The sequence below is a fragment of the Rhea americana genome, unplaced genomic scaffold (genome assembly GCF_003343005.1).
Source record: "Rhea americana isolate MKP2758 unplaced genomic scaffold, rheAme1 scaffold_18, whole genome shotgun sequence".
NCBI lineage: Eukaryota > Metazoa > Chordata > Aves > Rheiformes > Rheidae > Rhea > Rhea americana.
In genome coordinates this window covers 1,116,315-1,136,009 of record NW_028185927.1, presented here as the reverse complement: position 1 = coordinate 1,136,009, position 19,695 = coordinate 1,116,315, and the positions used below count along the sequence as shown (strand labels likewise).

The following is a 19,695-nucleotide window of genomic DNA, read 5'->3' as shown; positions in this document are numbered from 1 at the left end:
GCGGCGGCCCCGGGGCTCCGCCGCCCCCCCGGGGCTCCGCCGCCCCTCCAGGCTCCGCCGCCCCCCGCGACGGTGCTTCGCCCGCACGGGGCGGGGGCGAAGAGCGGCGCGAAAGCGGCCGGGAAGCGGTGCGCTGCCTGCAGCCGCCTTCCAGCGCGGTGCTGCGCAGTAGCCCGCGCAGTCTGGTGAAACGGCCACGTCTGCCTCCCCCGTCGTCTGCTAGTCTAATGGAAAAGTAAAACTTAAAGTATCCGCTTGCTCCGTTTTGTCCCGGAGCACCGATACTGCCGAAGTCTGAAGTGGTTCAAGTGAATATTCACCCCTACCCAAAAAACAGATGCTATTCTTTTTCTCCTTCCTCTTTTTGTCCTCTATTAAACAAAGGAGTTTACATTTTATGGATTACATCATTTTGCAAAATCCTCTTTCATCTCTGTCTCTCTGTAAATACAAGCTATCTTTTTGGATATCTTCCGCCCAGTGTTGTTTTTTTTTTTTTTTCCTTTTTTAAGTCGGAAGTAGTGCTGTTGCTTTGCATCGCTCGAAGGTCCCAGCACGCTCGTGGCGTTCCTCCTCAGAGTTTTAAGAGTTGTTGCTCGTGTGAGGGGAATAATCTGACATCTTTCCGGGTTTAGCATCGGTGACGAGGACAGGACCGGATCCTTTCCCCTTCTGAAGCCCTGGAGGGTGGCGACGCGGTACCTTGGTTTTTCTCTGGTTGTGACCCCTAAGCATAGGTTTCTGTATCTAAAAATCTGTAGTTACTAAGCGCCCCCGGGACTCTTGGGGTTTTCTCTAAGTGTAGTTTAGCTATTTTAATRRGTCTTTAAAGACTCCTGAGAAATAGTGGTTTTTGAAGGAATGAACATAAAAGAAATACTTGCGATAGCTTATTGATGAGAATGATCATGATGGTAAGTAGATTTTATCCCCCCCACACCCCCCTCCCCCCTGTGAAGGGTAATTTTACAACTTTTTGCCCTTGGGAGGAATGATTTCCCTTTTTCATCCCCCCCCCCCCCGAGGTTAATGGGAGTCCGCTTGCAAAGTTATTTGAAAAACAGACCTTCTTCTGCAAAATGCTTTGGGGCCTTTATATTTTGGGGAATGCAGTAATGGTATGGTCATACAACACTCTTTTCCCTTGTGCATATTTTCAATTTTCATTAACAGTATGTTTTAACAGTTGGATGTCACCTTTAAAGATGTACTGAGTTAAATCGGGGGAGAAAAGTGTTATGACATTTTTAGAGTGCTGCAAAAGCATCGTTTTGGGACTGARCTCAAACACTGTTTTGCAATAGCTTCCACCGGTGAAGGAATTTCCTGGTGGAAAATTAAAATTCTGCCAGGAACTGTAAGGTGGCAAACGAGGGCAGTTTTACTGCTGTATAAGAGTGTTTGCCGTGGAGATTGAACTTTCTTTAATCTGCGCAGATTCATTTCACATCTTCATTTGATTCCTTCTCACATTTCTGAGTGTCTCCTCTAGATATGGTCTTTCTATTTGCAGTATTTGTATTGGAGCTGAACATCTGGAGGCAGAGAAGCATAATAATAATAGTACAATAATATGTGTTATAGAAGGCCCAAAGATAAATATTCTACAGCTTTTCTTCTAGGGGTAGTTTCAGATCACCTCGTTTTTGTGCATGTGTGACTTTAAGAAGTGTGATGTGAAAATAACAAACTATCAAATTCTCAATATGAAGAATTTTTCCCTCTCATAGTTGGTTTTTTTTTTCATTACAATACTTCAGACTGGTTATGTATTAAAAGTCTTTTTTTTAAGTAAGATGAATTCCCCAATAGGTATTTCTGATATTTGCACTATTGTTAGTGGATTTGAGCTTGAGTTTCACAGAATTGGGGGGGGGGAGCTTTTGTCTACAATTTGAAACTTTCAAAACTATATGGGACATAGGTGCTCTGTATTGTATTATGAACAAAATCCTGTAAAATGCTGATTCTGGAGAAGTGTAGCTGTTTGTCTGTTTTTTAGGGGAAGGTACACTGTCCAAGTAACAGCAGATCTGTTTGTTCTTTTTTTTTGTAACTTAATGTACCTTTCCAGTGTACAGCTTGTAACATAACGTTTGCCAAGGTTGTACAGGCATGTTTTAATCCTAGTTATGAAAGCCTGTGTTTGAATAATGTGGTAATCAGACATATTGATTGATCCTGTTTTTTAACCAAACAGGAATTCCACAGCTAATCTCTTTATATAAAGACAAATCAAGTCCTCTAAGAGAACATTTAATTTTCTTGGTCCTTGATTTACAGTCTCTTGTAGTGTTGGGGATTTAAAAGTAAAAATACAATTAATTTGTATTGTGGACAGACACTCCCGTGACTTCATAAATACACATTTTCTGTATCACTGCAGCATTCAGTACTATGCTAACTGTATAGGACGTTTAAATGTAGGCATTTGGATCGACTATTTGCTGCTGCTGTCCTGACTCAGGATACACAGACCAGGATACATCCAACATCATGTTTGTGCTAAAAAATATCACCTGATGCTTGCTTGTGTTTTATAAAACTTACTGGTTTTACAATCCTTTAATAGGGAATAACTAAGCAGCTAGTTTGAAAATGCGTGCTGGTATCCCAGACAAATTTCTTAAACTCTAAGAAAGGAGAGAAAAATGGTAGCAACCATTTAAAACAAGCAGTATGTTAATAAGAGAYGGAAAAGGCAATAAAAAACCTTTCTGCCCAAACGGTGTCATAAAGCATTTAGACAGCAGTGTAAAGAGGGTAACTCTGGACTGGGGAGGGAGGAAGGGGAGAGGTGAATGTGTTGCCTCCTATTTTTGCACTCCCCCCAACCCTCTTCTCCTTCTGAGCTTGCTGCTGGCACAGAGGTGAGTGATGGTTTCAGAGGAAGCAGGTGTGTTTGTAAGGCCATGTGTAGCAGAAATAGAATTATGAATGGCCCTCATATGGGGTAATAAGGGAGGAAAAGGGACTGTTTTACGAAACCCTTGTATTCAAACTGCTTCCTCCCCCATTCCTCCCCAAAGGTCTTTTTCTGACAGTCTGCTTTCCTTTGATACCCATTTTCTAGAGTCCCAGTTAAATTTTGGCATGATTATTTTTATTGTGACATACTATACCTCGTGGTTGAATATTAAGGTAAATTTCAGGTACTTTTTTTTTCCCCTCCTTTTGTAAGAAGATCTTGATCTTAGGTAAATGTGCTCTAGCTCAATTCTTCCACTTAGAGATGTGTAGGATGCCATGGGGCGGCTTTGTGACAAGTGCAAAGGATCCTAATTTCTTTGTATTGAGATTGTGTGATTGTAGGTTAGCTCACAAATAACGTGTGTTCCTCCTTTCTGCTCCCTGGTTTTTTTTTGGCAGATAGTGCTGGAAAAGGATTCTTGGCCTGCTGCAGATCTTGGAGCAGTTTGGACTGTAATGTTCCTGGAGGGGCTGTATTCTTTGGAAGACTTCATTTACACTGAATTTGATACTCAGAAGTATCTCGGCTTACATATGTTTGTTTTAACCTTATAAGCTGCTGAATTTAGTTTTATGGGTGGATTTTAGATAATGGTAATGAAGCTATAGGAGCCCCCAGGGAAAAAATCTAGACAGTTCTGATTGTAACATTTTGATTCCTGTAATAAAGCAGGAGTTATGAGGGTTTAAGATTGCTCCGCTGTGCAGAATTCATACCAGTGGTTATGAACATGAGTTATGAAAAGTTTTAGTGTCATGAGCTGATGGATATGATCAAAGTCTGGCACTTAAAACTAACCCAAATGCTTTTTTCTTTCTTGCCTTTTAAACTGGGTTCTGTGCTCACTGTGGACATGAAAGCAGTGCCGGCTGGTCTCTTTTTCTTTTTTTTCTGTGCCTTCTTGACTGAACATTTTGTGTGTGATAGACTTCAGACCTTCCCTTCCTTATCTCTTCTTGGAGATTGGAGGTGGCTTTACATCTGTGGAATTTCYGAGGACCATGGTACTCAAGTGGTATAAGTACAGCCAGATTTGTTGACAATACAGAAATAATCAAATTAAATACATTTCCGTGAAGCACTTCAGGTGGAGAAACTCTGCAAAACAAGGTTCTAGATAGATTGTTTGTCTTGTCTGCACCTAAGCCAGTTCAGTTAAACTTGTCTTGGGAAAAAATTCATAAGCTTGTTTTGACTCTGACTTCAATGTGAGCAGTTAACCTTCTCCTACTCCTGTTAAACTTGAATTAAAATTAACCCGGTTAAAAGAAGAATAAAACTGTTCTGCTGTGGAAACAATTCAGTTTGCTTAGAGCACCACCATAAGTTAAAATTAGAAATGAAATTGCTATTAGAAATGTAAAAACAAATTATGAGATTTATTGCTTGCCTGTAATTTGTGAAAAGGATCTTGTTACTGCTTCTCATTTCTTCTTGGTAACTGTGCTGGCCAACAGGTGTGTTCATTATGCACTTTGGTTTCGGGTCTCCCTTTCACAGACCGTCCTTTGATACGCGTGCAGCCTGGTTTGCAAAGCACTGTCCTGTATCTTCCAACCGCTTGCCCCCAAAACCAACACAGTAATTCCCYGAGTTTGCTTACAGACTGTTTCAAGGTTGTTAAGCTGCAAAATGGAGGCGTTACAATTCCATTTCTTTTTTTCGCTTGCGGGTGTATTTTTGAGGAGGGAAAGAACAAACAGCTGGGCATACGCGATCCGCATGTGGTAACTCCCTCTCGGTAAGTACGAGGAGTTCCAGGATACTCGCAGGCTTTCTCGTAAGTTGTTTGCCTTGGTGGGCGTACAAAACCGTATCGGCTTTCCCTCCTGYCTGAAAGAGGCAGGATGTTCACGTCTCTCATCGTCGTTAGCTCTGTATAGAAAGAAAGAAATATAATCAGTTATTCAGTTAGTATTAAACAATTATTAGATTAACAGTAATCTGTTAGTGAGTTCTTTTTACTTATTTAACTTGCTTATTTGAACTTACTCTTCTTGGGCTTGTAAGGCAGGTTCCTAACAGCGTGACGAGAAGGATCTAACCCTCCTGGTGGGCTTGGAGGCAGGTGGCTGCTCTGTTAGCCCTGTTAGTCAGGGAGGGCCCTGACTTCGCATAACGTGTCGCGAGCAGCTCCGTCCTCCGACAGGATGCGGCGGCACGTCCTGTGGGAGTCGGCGCTTGGGCCTGGTCTCGGCCTSGGAGAGGGGTCGGCTCTCGGGGAGACGCGCTCCGCCTAACGCCTGGTCGCGCGAGGAGACCTCTCCCAGGCCCGCCGAGGGCCGGCGGAGCCTCGCTGCTGCGGCGCTGAGCGCCGGGAAGGGGCGGCAGCGACGAGCCGAGGGGGGCCGAGAGGCAGGGAAACGTGGCAGCGGTATCCCTGCCTGCCTGCCGCGGGGAAGTGCTGACAGAGGGCTTAAACGAGGCTGCCCTTAGTCTTTTCAAGGCAGTTTTAGAAATAGGCGTCGAAACTTGGGTTTCACAAATTGGGTTTGTTGTTTTTAAATCCAYAGCTACGCAGAAGTGATTGCCTGAAACGTGGGAAGGAAATTGCTGCTTGTAAACTTAGATGCTAGTCACAAAATATCAAATTCAGGTTTTGTTTTGTTTTTTTCCTTAGACCTGTAAGCAGACTACTGGGGTCAGGGTTTGCATTCACAAGTGGCATAATGTAATGCTGGACAGGCATCTTTGGGGAATATCTGTATCCTTATGCGTCAGTTCCACTAAGATTTAAACGTGAGCTACCAGAAGAAGTAGATAGCTTCATTTTTTTTCTTTTTCGCATTGTATATTCTTTATGTGGTGTATGTTTGTGTTTGAAATATTTATGGGTAAGTGTACAAACCCTATATATTTGATGTCTTTGAGAACTCCTACTGTAAAAAATGGGTAGTGGTCCTTTCTTAAAATAAGGGGGACTAAAGTTGCATTTCTTCTGAGCCATGTACAATTGGGACTTTTCAGTATTCCTCTTCTGTATCCTTCAGAAATGTTGATTTATTTATTTATTTATTTATTTATTTTTACTTCCTTCCTGTTTCCCTATTGCTTCAGCCTTGTGCTTTGCTTTGGTCTCATATTGGTAACAGATTGCACTGGTGGTCCCTACTCTATCGGAAATGCTGGTAGGATGATGCCATTTCTCGGCAGAAGGAAATAAGTTCTTAGTTATTAGACCAGAAAACTTTGCAATTGTATCCATAGCTCTTTTTTGTGTGTGTCTTGTTTAGTACAGAAGTTCGATTTTACTATAAATATACTTTCAATATGCTGTTGGAGAGGATTTATCCTGGATTGTTTTTCTTAAGCTGGTGTTTTATTAAAAGTTAGTGAATCAGTTGTTCATTTAAAATCTGAAAACATCAGTTCCGCCCTAGTTTACATACTGTGCAGCTGCTTAAAAATGAATGTTGGAGGAGCAAAGAATGGATCAAYAGTGTAGCAGTTGCAGTTTCTTCCTGCATCACTGATAAAATAGTAGGATCTCTATTTGAAAAATACACCTGAGCCTAAATATATACCTGTTTTTAATAATTTTTGTCATGTCAACCGATTTGAGTGTGTTATGTTAGCAGAACAGTGTTACTTTGAGTTAAAGCATTCGTGTCGCTCTCAGTGTACCAGTGCCTGAAGTATGTATCCAGGAATCGATGATTGCAGGCAGATTTCAGTGGGACTTGAACCGCACAGCAAGGTGCRCTGTGTCCTTTGTATTTAGGTGGGTTTCAGAAACCTCTTAAATGTGCAGCTGTGAGACTAGATGATGTGTTTCTCAAATGCTAAATGGTTATAATACTCAAGCTGTTTTTGAAATACCCAAATTTAAGATTGAGGCTCCTTTTTTTTTTTTTTTAATGATGAACAATTGTATTTTATGAAGCTGTTTGCTAACCTCCAGTTAGAAACAAACTTCATTGGTGGTTTGTTCTGTGCTTACAACTCAAGTCATCTGTGTCAGGCCTTGCATTAACTCATGTGGGTTTATGCTGTCTGCTTCGGGCACCTAATTAGCCCCTGATGTGTGATGTGCCTGTTTCCTGTCTAGTCACTGGAAGGAGTTAGAAACCTTAAGGGCATGAATCAGAGCATGGTAGTGTTTCACAAAATAATAATGGCATTACTTCAGTRAGGAGTATTAGAAAGCATGGGCAGAAATAGCTTTTATGCGAATTGGGGCTAAGGCAGCGTGGCTTTCCWGACGGTGCCACGTTAGGTGGTGCTGGCTACATCCCCTGCACGGATCTTGGGAAGTTGGGGCGTACGGGGCCAGCGCTGCGGTAAGTTAGCGTTGAACTGAGAGCGGTCTTTGTCCCCAGCTCTGGGGATCGGTTGCTTGGTGGTGTCTCTCGGCATTCAAAATTAATTTAACATTTTTCATTGGTGATAAAATCTGCTTTTTCATAAATTGAGATTATCATTTATGCTTGCTTGGGAAAGCTTCCTGAAGGTAAGGGAAATCRTGGATCTGTGGGGTTTCTCCATCTGCTATTGGGACCTGCAATTTGTTTTTAATGCCCTTTATGAGAGCCCAGCTACCACCTTTAACATTCTATAAGTAAAACCTTTGCATCCTATACAATATATTTACTCTAGCAGTTATTTGCCGCAAGATTAAGACACTAGTCTGTAAAGGAGTAAGAAACCAAAATGYCTGTATTTTGATTAAGGAACTTAGTAAATGAGATTTGTGTATAGGGCACCCTTAGATCCTTGAAGAAATTACATGGAAGAACAGTTTCAGGTTCTGTTCTGGTAGTATTTTGATTTATGGGCTGAGGTTGAACAAAACCAGTACAATCAAGAAGCGTAGTAAACTATTTTGAACTCTAGTAACTTTAAAAATTTATTTTATCTATCTTAAAAAAAAATGTGCTTCTTAACCCCTTAAAAGAAAAAGCTTTAAAGGATAACAGCTAAGAGAGTATTTCTTTATTTCCATCAAAGAAAAATAAAGTGTGTGTGTGTTACACAAATATACATCAGATTTGGTCATGTCAGATAATTTCTTTTATTTTTTTGTGGTGGTCATTCTTGTGAAAGTGATAAATATTTTGGAGTGAGAGAAAGGTGCTTATGATGGGCCTTGYAAACCCCTTTGTTATGGTTCCAAATGATGACTGTGATTCCAGTTCTCCTCTTAGTTCCTTGTGTATAATTTTACTCGTTCTGCTGATAGGAGTGACCTCTGAYGGGTGAGAATATGCAGACTCAGGCTTGGGTAAGCCAATCCTGTTGTCACTAGGGTGTAATAACAACGTGTGTGCATGGTTAGTAGGGAGAGCAACAAGAATGTATTTGCAGTTCCTGTTTCCTGCCCCCGCTACACCCCAGGTTTGGTTTATTAGGGAGCTGATTCTGCTTTGTGAATATTTGGATAAATAAAATTAGGAATTCTCCAGTAGGCTCAGACACTTGTTTGTTTTGTGGTCATGTCCAGCGGAAGCATGTGGAGAATCAGGCTGTRGCCAAGATGCTGAGGTATCTTGTGACTAGATGCTTCCTTCAAAGAGTAATAGCAGGTGGAATGATATGCATCCTGCCTATTATTTCCCTGAAACTTTGGAGCAACTGAMAATAGTGAGTGTTTTTTGTGTGCACAAGTAGTCTTGCTGCGCGTTCAAAAGTCGATTGTGCGTGGTTTGGAGTTTGTGCTGATGGGAACAGCGCAGGAACGGGTGACCTTTGCCAGGGTTCCCGGTAGCGCTCCGCCTGCTAAGCGGGGCTGCCGCTTGCGGAGGAGTAACCAGGCTGAGGAATGCGGCTGTGCGACACCTGCAGCCCAGTCACGGCGTTCGGCAGCGCCTGTCAGCCGCGGTGCGCGTGCGTCAGCCCGCACCTGTGGCTTAGGTGCGGTCATCCCTAATTTACCGCCGAAGGAAATGACCTTAGGTGAGCTGTTTAAGGTCATGCGGTGCTTCAGTGTTAAAAATGGAATTATAATCTGGTTTACTATTTCCATTTCCACAGATTGGCTTTAGAGCATTGCCCTTCTCAGGGTACCAGATTTCATTTTTTATCTTTTTAAGTAATTCAAGCTAAGGTTTGGAAATCCCGCTCAGTGTGCATTTGAGGGCTGTTGGTAATTGAATATATAGATTTATACCAGATAGAATTTTATCCAGTTGATAGCACAAACTTCCTTTCCTTTCCAATTTATAATAAAATAGTTGCTTAGGTTTCTAGAATAAGATAGGCAGCGATGTGTATGGACTACTACATTTGCTGTCTGTGCGTGGATTAGTTCAGTCTGACGCTGTAGTCTGACATAGGTAGGCGTACATACCCTATCTCTGCACAAGAAGGAAATAAAACTTCCCAGGTGGAGCAATGAAAGCTCCGCGCGTGGGTGTTTCCCAGGGAGCCAGTCCCGGGTTGGTAGCCGGACTTGGGTGACGGTGTTTGCTCACTTCCTGCTGTTGACAAGGCAATAAATCCAGAGCTGCTTTTCTCTATGTTCCCACCACTGTGTGGATTTATTTCATTTTCTGCCTCCGTAGGATTGTCTGAGCTTCGAGACATAATCGTTTTTGACAGGAATGCTCATATTTATTTCTGCTCTTTCATTTCGACCACCCCGAGTCCCCTGCCACGCACACTTCCGACGGGGAGTGTGAAATGGAGRTGACAATTTCTGTTACCTTTAGAATGGGAATCTTGTTCCTCTGATTTAGGAAAGGGGGAAAATATAGATGTGTGCATGTATAAATAATTTTGCTGTCATTGAGAAAGAAATACCCTTTTACTTCACTTTGTGAGCTACCCTGGGGGGAATGAGGATCAGAAAAGTGGAACCGAAATCATGAAACATAATAAACTATTCTCAACAAAATATTCTGAAAGTAGAAAATAGAGATGCTAGAAGACTTTCCAGAAAGGACAGCAGTCCCACCATAGATACGCGYATGAGCTTGAGGGAAGTGGGGCTCCGGTAACACTGAAACGCACCAAGTGCAGTGAGTCACCTTCGGAGGGGGGGAAGCTGTCAGAGCTGTTTACCTGACTAACGGATGGGGAAAGATGGACCGTGTGTTTCTTCCTCTTGTTTCAACCAGTAGCACTAGTTCAGCTGTCCTACTCATCGAAAGGATTATTCCCATGACCTGACCTGGACTATGTTTCACTCTATGCCTAATCTCTCTTTTGATAATTCCTACTCTTKCAGTATTTCGTATCATTTTATTTCCCCCTCATTTTCCAGCGCTGTATGTGTGTSTTTTGTCATCAGCTTGATATCCTTCAGACCACACTTAGTGATCTCCTGTGACTTCTTCAGGGGAGGTGTAGGTGTGTGTTTCCCTGTCCTGCCTTAAGCATTAACTTCTGCATCTTTGGAGAAAAATTTGTGACTAGATATTCATTTYCTCCGTCTACAGGTTAGTTCTCCCCTCTTATCTAAATAACCAAACTTCTCCAGTTTATCTTGGAAACAAGGTATCTTTTGGGGGAAGATAAGGTATGACTTACYTCTTTCCTAGCTTCTGTTTCTCTCTTTCTCCTTTCCCTTCCCTTTCACAAAATTTCTTCCTCCACTCTTGTGCGAGAGTAACATACTTGAAATGAAAYGATGAAGTTGTTGATAATAAGGGATGAAACTTAAGCGTTCTGTAAATACTGCTGCTCTGCGTCTTCCCAGATACATTTTTTTTTGTGATAGAAGGATGTAAAATCTTTCACAATCCTCAGGTAAATAACACGTTAGGAATAAACACTTTTAAATTAGCAGGACTGGATAACTTATTCCAAAAAAATCCTAAAAAGAAAAGCGGGGGGAAAAAGAAAAGTCCTGTCCCAGTCCCATAAATATGAAACTCTGGCAAACAGGGAGCATTCTGGAAAAGGGGAGTAGTTTTGTGGTGCCGCCATTCGAAAAGGTGAGCAGGAATGATCTCAGCAGGCTGTAGGCTGGACAAACATTTCCTAATCATTTTCTGGAGTAGAAAGCTGATATAAGAATCAGTTAATAGGAAGAGAAGCCAAACTTTCTGATGTTCTTGAATGCACATAAAAATTGGTTGATAAAAGTAATCAAGCAAGTGCTTAAGTGTTTGGGCTAATACTGTGATGTATTTAATGAAAAACAAACAAACCCTCAAAGTACTTGTAATACTTTTCTGAAGTTTTATTATTAAGTCGAATGCTGTTAATGTTTTAGTAATCATTTGGAAATAAATATAAAATCACTTAAGATAACACTTTTTTGGAAGTGACAATATTGGAATTACAAATCACGATAAGACAAGCAAAACTATCCAGACTGCTTGAAGCTGGGCCCACTCAAATGAAACATGTAATAATTCATCCAGTAAAAAAACATACGATTAGAAAAGCAGAGGCATCTACGTGTGTAGGGAACGAGGGGCCAAGTTTGGGAATGCGGGACGGAGGGAGGCCCTGGAGTTGCGTTAGCTGGCCCGCTAAGAGTTGCTTCTGGTGTTGTATTTGAGCAAGRACTATGCAGTGTCTGAAAAGGGAAAACAGGAAGGAGTGGTCATTAAAAATGAGAAAAAGGTGAATTTGGGTTTGGGATCTTTGTTTGCCTTGGAGTAGGGTGCTGGCGAGTCTGATGTTACAAACATCTCCCCAAAGCATATGGAGTACCTAGTTTCTAGARAGTTTAAAACTGGAATACTATAGATTCAAGGGCAAGAGAAATAGATTAGTTATCTTTTAATCTTTATTGGGAAACAGTGGTTGATTTCAGTGTAGGAGTACCTGATACCAGGAGAAGATACTGCAGGACTGCCTGTTGTTCTGCTTAGCTTTAGCTCTAATAATTCCAAATAATTTAGGAATAATCATATTTTGGTTTGGTATTTGGTTTAGTTTAAAAAGTAGGCCTTAGATCAGATATGAATTGCCTTAACTTCAGGTAGATATCTGTAAAAAATATGCGTCTGTGTAGAGTATGAAGCTGAATAAACCCAATCATCTGTTTGCAGAGCTCCTTGATTGTTTTTTTTTCTTTTTTTGTACACAGAAGAGGTTACAGTGGAAGTGAAATAATTTGAGCAAAATTATGATTTTGATTAATATAATCCTAGTAACTGATTTATTGATTGGTCTACTGTGATTTTTTTAATATATAAAGTGTGTGTGTGTGCACACGCATATATTGTTTCTGGAATGGATAGAGGCAAAAGCATGTTTTTGGAAGATTTGTTTTGGAAAGTTTAATAACTGTATCATTGCCTGATCCCAGATTAAAATATTTTAAGTTTCATTTGAAATTCCTCTTTGTAATTGCTCTTTCCTTCAGTAAGAAAATTCTCTATCACAAGTASATAAATGATGCTGGAATTGTCAAGCTGAGTGGGCAACTTAAAATAATGAGTTGCAAGGAATTCAAAATACGCATCTGGCTGCGTTAGGGCTATACCCACACTTCTGATATCATCCTTATTTCAGAAACATCTTTCTCTTTCCTCTCTTGCTGTGCAGATGGCCCTGCAAAAGATTGCTCTTTGAAGGGGGAATGAGGCTTCACTAGGCATAGCAGCTAAAAGCAGGGCATGCACTTAACTCTATCTTTCTCAGTCTTAATGCTTCCTGTGGATTTAGAACAAGCTCTCATAAAGATACATCTTCTGACAAATTGATATCTTTGTAAAAATGAAAAGAAATCTTTTTWAAAAAGTTGTGTGAGAACAGCATTTGTATCATGCTGTGTGCCTGCGCTCATGGGTCTTGCATTATAGATGCTGATTTTTCCAGGATTGCCTATCTCTTCTCAAAAGACATTTTGTATGAAATACTCCCTGGAGAGACATAAGGTACTYGAATAGTCTGGTTCTGTAGCCCTTAAGATAGGTGTATTTTGCATGTSAGGGAAGGCACTTGATTCTTTGTTGAAGCAAATGTATTTTTTTTTTTGTAGAGGAAAATTCTAAGCTTTTTTTATTATTATTTTTTGTTTTATTTTTTTCCAGTGTTTCAGGAGATTAACTGGAGTAATTTGGATGGCTCTTGTTTTTCTTCTTTAAAAGCCTTTCTGACATATAAACTGGAATAAAAAAGATTAAGTACTACAACCCTGATAGTGTTGCACTTTAAAGATTCAGTGCTATCAGAATCTAGATCAAAACATCTGAACTTCTTGAAAGGTGAGTTCAGCCACCAAAGCAGAGTGACAAGAAGAAAGCACTCATAGTTATATCCATGCTTCCAGTGTATCATCAGATCTTCTTAAGGAGCATGTCCAGTGGTTCTCTTTTTGAGACTTCTTTGACTGTTTGTGTTGTGATTCATCTGTGGCCTTACTGCATCTGATGCTGGATATAATCTATTAATTTATATTTTGGTTCTGCAGCACTTCTGGGATATGTTCCGTATGTTCAGGAAAGGGTTCTGTTCTTTTCCTCCTTTCTTCTGTTCTCGTTTTCTTTTTTCCTTCTCTTTATCCTGGAGTCATATGCCTGGATTGCTTCTCTGTTATCTCTTGTGCTGTTCTTTCACAATATTCATGTTGGTAAGGATTTTTTTTTTTTTTTTTTAAAGTCTGTGGTTTCAGCAGGAGGCCTGCTCAGATTGCAGCATGCTTGGTGTGAGCACAGGAGTTGCTGACAGACCTGATAACTCTTTATTCTGACGATTGCCCTGTGGGGTAGGGAGAGCCTTGCGAGCTTGTCTTGCAGTCCTGCAGAAAAGCTCCCAGAGCTTCAAAGCCTTGAACTTTTGTGTTGATGCCCACTTTCAGCATTGCAGGATACTAGCCCCAAAAAACTTCCAGGGCTTACATGAGCTCTAATAGCTGTCTTGATTTATATTTAACACCTCCTGTGTTCTCATGAGTAGAGTCATGCCATATGGTCCTTATCCCTTCTCATTGCTGAGTGATGACAGAAGAGGTTGTATCAGTTATTTCTAACTATAGAGGAGGCACTGTTGCTCTTTTTTTTTTTTTTTTCCCCTTTTTGGGGGTGGAAAGGGAGGAGAGGACACACTGAATTTGGGAAAACATTTTAATCCACTTAACAGACTTTATGCTTCTAAAAATGTTTAATTAAAGTATGTGTGCATAGTGGGTGGCTGAATAGTGGAAATTGTATCTTTGCTCCTAGCAACGTAAATTTTCAAGTAAATAATTTGTTGTTTTGAAGTTATGCAATTTGATGTATAACTGCAATGTGATACAGACTGTGTCAGAAGATCTGAAAGTTTTGTACGAAAAGCAGAAGACTTAAAGAAAGGAAAAACATGTTAAGCTACCAGCACAGATGCATAAGACCTTCATGTTCRCCATGCTATAGAATATTGTGCACATTATAATGAAGAATATTGCTACAGTAATCTCAGACTCTTTACCTTTCCAGGATAAGCTTTTAATGGGATGTAAAATTGTTTAAAAATACTTTTTTTTTGACTTCCACTTCACATTTTTAGAGCTGTATCACAGTAGGCTCGAAAACACTGCATTAAGAGCAGCTTTTCTTTCCTTTTAGAAATGAAAGGAAGAGAGAATTATATTTCTAGTGAATACAATTGAGCTCTAGTACTGCATACAAGGAAATACTAGATCTGAATTGTTTGTTCATACTAGGGTTGTGAGAAGGCACCAAAGCAGTAAACAAGTCTATTGTGTAGCAGCAAAGACARTAAATGCCTGGGCCTCGATCTTGAGTCTGATTTACATAGTTTACTTAACCAGGCTATATGCCTTTGCAGCAGAGGAGCAGGAACTTGGGGCAGTTGTAAGGTAGCGTGARTTTAGCTGTACGCCTGTCCTAGTTTTTGTCCCTAGGGCTTATCGGTTGTCAGGACAAGACAATGTACAGGGACAGTCTGTCCCTGTCCTCGTTACATCTTCCCTTCAGATRTTTATACAGATTGATAAGCTCCCCCCTTGGCCTTYTCTTCTCCAGGCTGAAGAGGCCCAACTCTCTCAACCCCTCCTCATATGACAYRCGCTTCTCATATGYCCCTATCYGTTAGGGCCATGTTAGTGGCCCTTTGCTGGGCTTGCTTCAGTATGTCCATGTCTCTCATACTGGGGTGCCCRGAACTGGACTCAGCACTCTAGATGTGGCCTCACCGGTGCTGAGTACGGAGGAAGGACCACCTCCCTCAACCTGCTGGCAATGCTCCTCTTCATGCCGCCCAGGATGCTGCTGCCCTCCTCTGCTGCAAGGGCACTTAGGTCCAACTTGCCATCCAGCTGGACCCCGGCTCCTTTTCTGCAAAGCTGAACAGCTGCCTTCGTGTGAACACAGGTATGCAAAGATGACTGAGTATTACCCATACATGAAGGGAAGCAAACTAAACTGTAAAATACCACCTGTAACTGACTGAAACTGCATAAGGTAGCTRCAGGGTGATGTTTCTGAGTAGTTATAGGCAATTTTAGGATGAGTAAGTTCCACTTCTCTTTGAAGCTCAAAAATGCTGAGGGAGTACCCCTGTTCTTGATTGCTTTTCTCTGCAAAACAGGGAATACAGCTGAGTTTGAATGACTGGAGGAGTCAGAGTTGGCACAATTCTCCTGGCTTCTTGACTACCGAGAAAAAACATTTAGGGAAGGGTGAGTCACTCTAACCAAAGGGAGAAAAACCTAGCTGCCTTAGATGGACTTAATTCTTCCTCTGTGAAGCATAACTAGCATCATCTTTGCAATACATGAGAAGAGAGGATCAGACAATAAACTTTTCTGTGGGAGCTTCAGAGTCTACATTGACTGGACTTGAGAGCAACACCTGAAAAATCCTGCACACTGCTGGCACCATAGTGGTACAGCCAGGGAAAAGGGCTGAAGTCTGCTCTTAATCTGGATGTGGGGTTTAAAAAAAAAAATCTGAGAATGAAAAAAAATTACATGGGCTTGAGAGGAAGATGAAATTCATCTGACTTCATCATTAAGGGCAGCAGTAGCAGCCAGAACTGCCTTTCTGTTGATTTCAAGAAAACTGAGCTCTGAAGATTTAAAAACTCCTAAAGATCTAGAATAACAATTATTTTGTTTAAAACTTAGGCCGTTGATATGGGACCTTGTTTTGTTCTCTCTCTCTCTCTCTCTTTATATGTGTGTGTGTGTGTGCATAAATATATATATATAAAAATAAAATATAAAATACATATATATAAAATCATACTCGTAACTCCTCCCTTCATATTTTTAAATTATACTTGGATTGTACTGCCAGCTTCATTCATACATGGTTGCAGTGCTGTAGGCTTTTTCCCTGCCCCCTCCTTAAATAAAGGTAAGGAAAATAAGGCAAKTATTCTTTTGTTGAAATTGTTACATAGTAATAGCAAGAAGGACTTTTTAGTTAAACTTTAAAAGTATCCTATATTGCTGTCCCATCAAAATATTTTTCAAGGAAAAGAACTTTTGGTTTTACAAAACCGGAAGTATTTAAAATGCAGTCTACAAGCAGATATTTGAATTGGAAGAAATAAGCTCAAAGCTTGGGTTAGTTTAAGCATTTTTTGGAATCAGTTATGTAAGAAATGGCAGTTGGTTCACTTCTCTCTTACCTCTCCTTGTTCAGGGGGCACACCCAGAAAGTCAATAAACACAGGCTAGTGTGGATCAGGGTGGGTAATATTCCAAGCTTACAGATCAAATACTTTGCTGATAATTCCATTTCTTCTGTACCACCTACACRGTTCTACCAAAATAAAGATAATTTGTTGTATAATAAAGATCCATAAATTGGGAAATTTGATAAATGATTTACTCTTCTCYATCAGATTGCTGTTGTGGTCCTTTCTGTATATTCAAGTCATGGAATAAAATTTTGGAATTTGGATTGTACTGAAGTACAATGTACAAGTGGTCCTCTAAGGAAAGAGGTCTGCTGGGAAAAAATTATCATCAAATGAGTCAGAAATCCACCTGACATGCTTAGGTTTTATCAAAGCTATGGATTTGCTCAGGACATTCYTCTAAAACGTACCCAAATGGTAAGCACAGGGCAGGAGTTACAGCTAGACTGAGCTGGAGCAGAGAAGTGTTGAACACAATGCGGTACCATGGTGAAAAAACAGTATTCCCTTTGTCTGGATTGTTATACTAATGTTAAAAGATAAAGGATATTGGTGCTGATTTAATATTGAGACAACATTTTTCTTCTATTCTTAAGTTGCATAATAAAAGGCAATATTGTACTAACTTTTAAGAGAGAAATAGTTCCTAGTAGACACTGGAAAGAATTATAATGACTGCATTGATAAATGAGTTGCATGTTTCTGTTTTTTTTTTTTTTTCTCCTTTGAGGTGAGGCTGAAGGTTCCTCTTCCTCATGGAGAGAGAGTCCTGAACTCTACTGTGTGCTGCAATGAGACTGCAGGGAAACGGTGCTCTAAAAATGTTATCTCAAGACTACTAAATGCTTCACTGCAAGCAGTTTTTTAAACTTTTGGTTCACAAGCCAGTAGACATCAATCCTGCTCAATGATTCAAGCTTATGATCCTCTAAGTTTAAAAAGAGGAACATCCATGTCATACTGAAGCTTGTATAATGCCTTTGGTGGCTGCTTAATGCAGATTATTTCTATGAATGAGTTAAATATCTGGCCTAGTAATGAAGTCCAGAACTTTAAATCACTTTCTGAAAAGAAAAGTGACCTTTCTCCCTGCATTGTTTTTCAGATCTTGATTTCACATTAACTAAAGAACATCAATCTGGCTACYGTTTTTCCACCAGTAGCCACAGGGATATTCCTAGATATTTCCAATCTGCCAAAACAGTTTCAGGAAGATACTCAAAGGGCCATTTTGAAATAAAGCAGAAGGGAGCCTCCCCCTACAGTACCAGCCCTAGGCTCAAGTCAAAACAGCTTGGAAATCTGGCTTCTTCCCTTGGAAACCAAGCTACTTTTTCTTCATGGTTTAATAGATGTAGGTATACTGGAGATAAACCAGTTACCCCTTTCATCATTATATGTAGGCGAGCTGTCTCAGATGTGGGGGGAAAAAAGAAAAGGAAGGGGGGAAAACTGATGTGGGACAATAGAAAGATGCTAATTACAAAGACCTCCCACATCTGATGTTTTTCATTATATTTTCAATTTGCATACCTACTTCAAGCAGAAGTATCACAAATGACTTTAGGATTGACCTATCATTTTGTTTTTGTCGTGCCTTTTTTTGTATTTTTGGAGCACTTTGTTTCTGTTATTAAACCACCTGTTAGACTAAAATATTACTGAGGATGGGTGAATTTCCTGTCTCTTCTCGTTTACCTTAAAGACCCTTTGCTCATAGATGATCTATTTGTTTTGTGTGACTGTKCTAGGGTTTGGCAGCTGTTACCTTCCTCTTTCATAAAATTTAAGGATACTTCTTAATGAATTTCCTTTTTGGTTCTTCAAGGTAACTAATTCGTATGATGTAAGAAACTGGATGGAAGTTATGTAGAGTATTACATGGCTGCTTTCTCTTACTTTTAGCAGTGCTTTGTTTCATTGCCATGTTTCATTATCTCAGAAAATCTGTTCAGTCTGAAGCTAATTTTGGAAATAAAGAGGAATTGGTGATTATTTTTGTCTCGACCTTGGTTGCTACAGGGCAAAAACTTTGTAACTGAAGGAATGCACATAATTTGTATTTGAAGAAAATAATAGCCATAAGGAAAACATTACAATTGGWGGGAATCTCACATTTTTCAGTTGATTTCTGCTGTTGTTGAAGAGGGAACCAAGTTCATTTAATGCTTCAGTTAACCTCTCTTTGCGGATGTGTTCTAACTGTGTCTTCAGTCCTTTTCTCCTTTTGGATACTTCGTGACTCTCACTGTCTGTGGCTTTTTCGTTATATGTGAACGACAAGTATAAATGATGTAGTTCTCAAATCCACTTTGAAATAGGCACTTAAGAATTTTTGTCCAGTTTCTTGTGGATTTCATTAATCCTCTTGCCCTGTCTTTTAACTGTTTTTGTAGCATCCCCRTCGCAGCTGGATAGGAGTCTTTGGCTTGTAACATCCCCTGCCAGCATCACCATCTGCAGTTAGCAGAGCGTACAGTCATCTTGCTGCAGAAGTGCTTACGTGCAGGTGACCTGTGAGTCTGTTGGATTCCTTTATCCTCGGCGTAAGCGCTGCATTTGCCTCATGCTTAGGTGTTGCAAGTAGGTGCCCTACCTCACCGTGCAATGCAGAGCCCTGGTGTAACAGGGGAGTGCTGGATGAGCAGTGTAAATAAGGGTGATGAAAATAGGACACRCATCTGAGATATGAACCATGTGTTCTGTAGCCAGCACAAACAGTGGTCTTCTGGGCTGACAGTTATATGTTGTTTTGAGCTGCAAAGTGCTAATTGATGTGATAATAAAATACTAAAACTCTCTAAAAGCTCTAAATCTGTGCTTTTTTCCTTCTAAATGTGGAGGAATTAGTGTTGTCAAAACTAGTTTTATGTTGACAGAAARACTAGTTTCTGACTTTAGAATACAGGATAATATCTGTACTCTTAGCATGGGAAGGCAGCTTGGTGCTGTTTGCGTGTTTGAACTCTCCTAGGCAGGAAGCGATGGGTTTATTTTCAGCTAAAGATAATTAGGAATGATATTTCCTATTTTCATCTGCTGGGGGAAAATACCTTTGGAAGGGGGTTACCTTTGGGTGGCATTTTGGAGATTAGAAACAGCTCTGACAAGTCTGTTGCAAACGTGCTGGAGAGCAGTCCCCACAAGTGACTGGATCCTTTGAAATCTTTTCCAGCCCTGTTTTCTGTGTTTCACCATGAAGATTTTTTTTTTTTGCTGCCAGTATGAAAACTCTTCCC

General features: G+C 40.4%; 1 protein-coding gene across 4 annotated transcripts in view; it reads left to right on the top strand.

Annotated features, from left to right (window-relative positions):
• Window positions 1-19,695, top strand: part of STXBP6 (syntaxin binding protein 6) — a 118,960-nt gene that overhangs the window by 1,386 nt on the left and 97,879 nt on the right. The window contains exon 1 of one of the 4 annotated variants that reach the window (XM_085301647.1): window positions 4,634-4,712. The exons of 1 other annotated variant lie outside the window; for it this stretch is intronic. The gene's annotated coding sequence lies outside the window, so the exon portion shown is untranslated. Of the gene's footprint in view, window positions 1-4,633; window positions 4,713-18,948; window positions 18,973-19,695 lie in introns of those variants that run through there. 2 more of the 4 variants (XM_085301644.1, XM_085301646.1) reach the window with 2 other exon arrangements.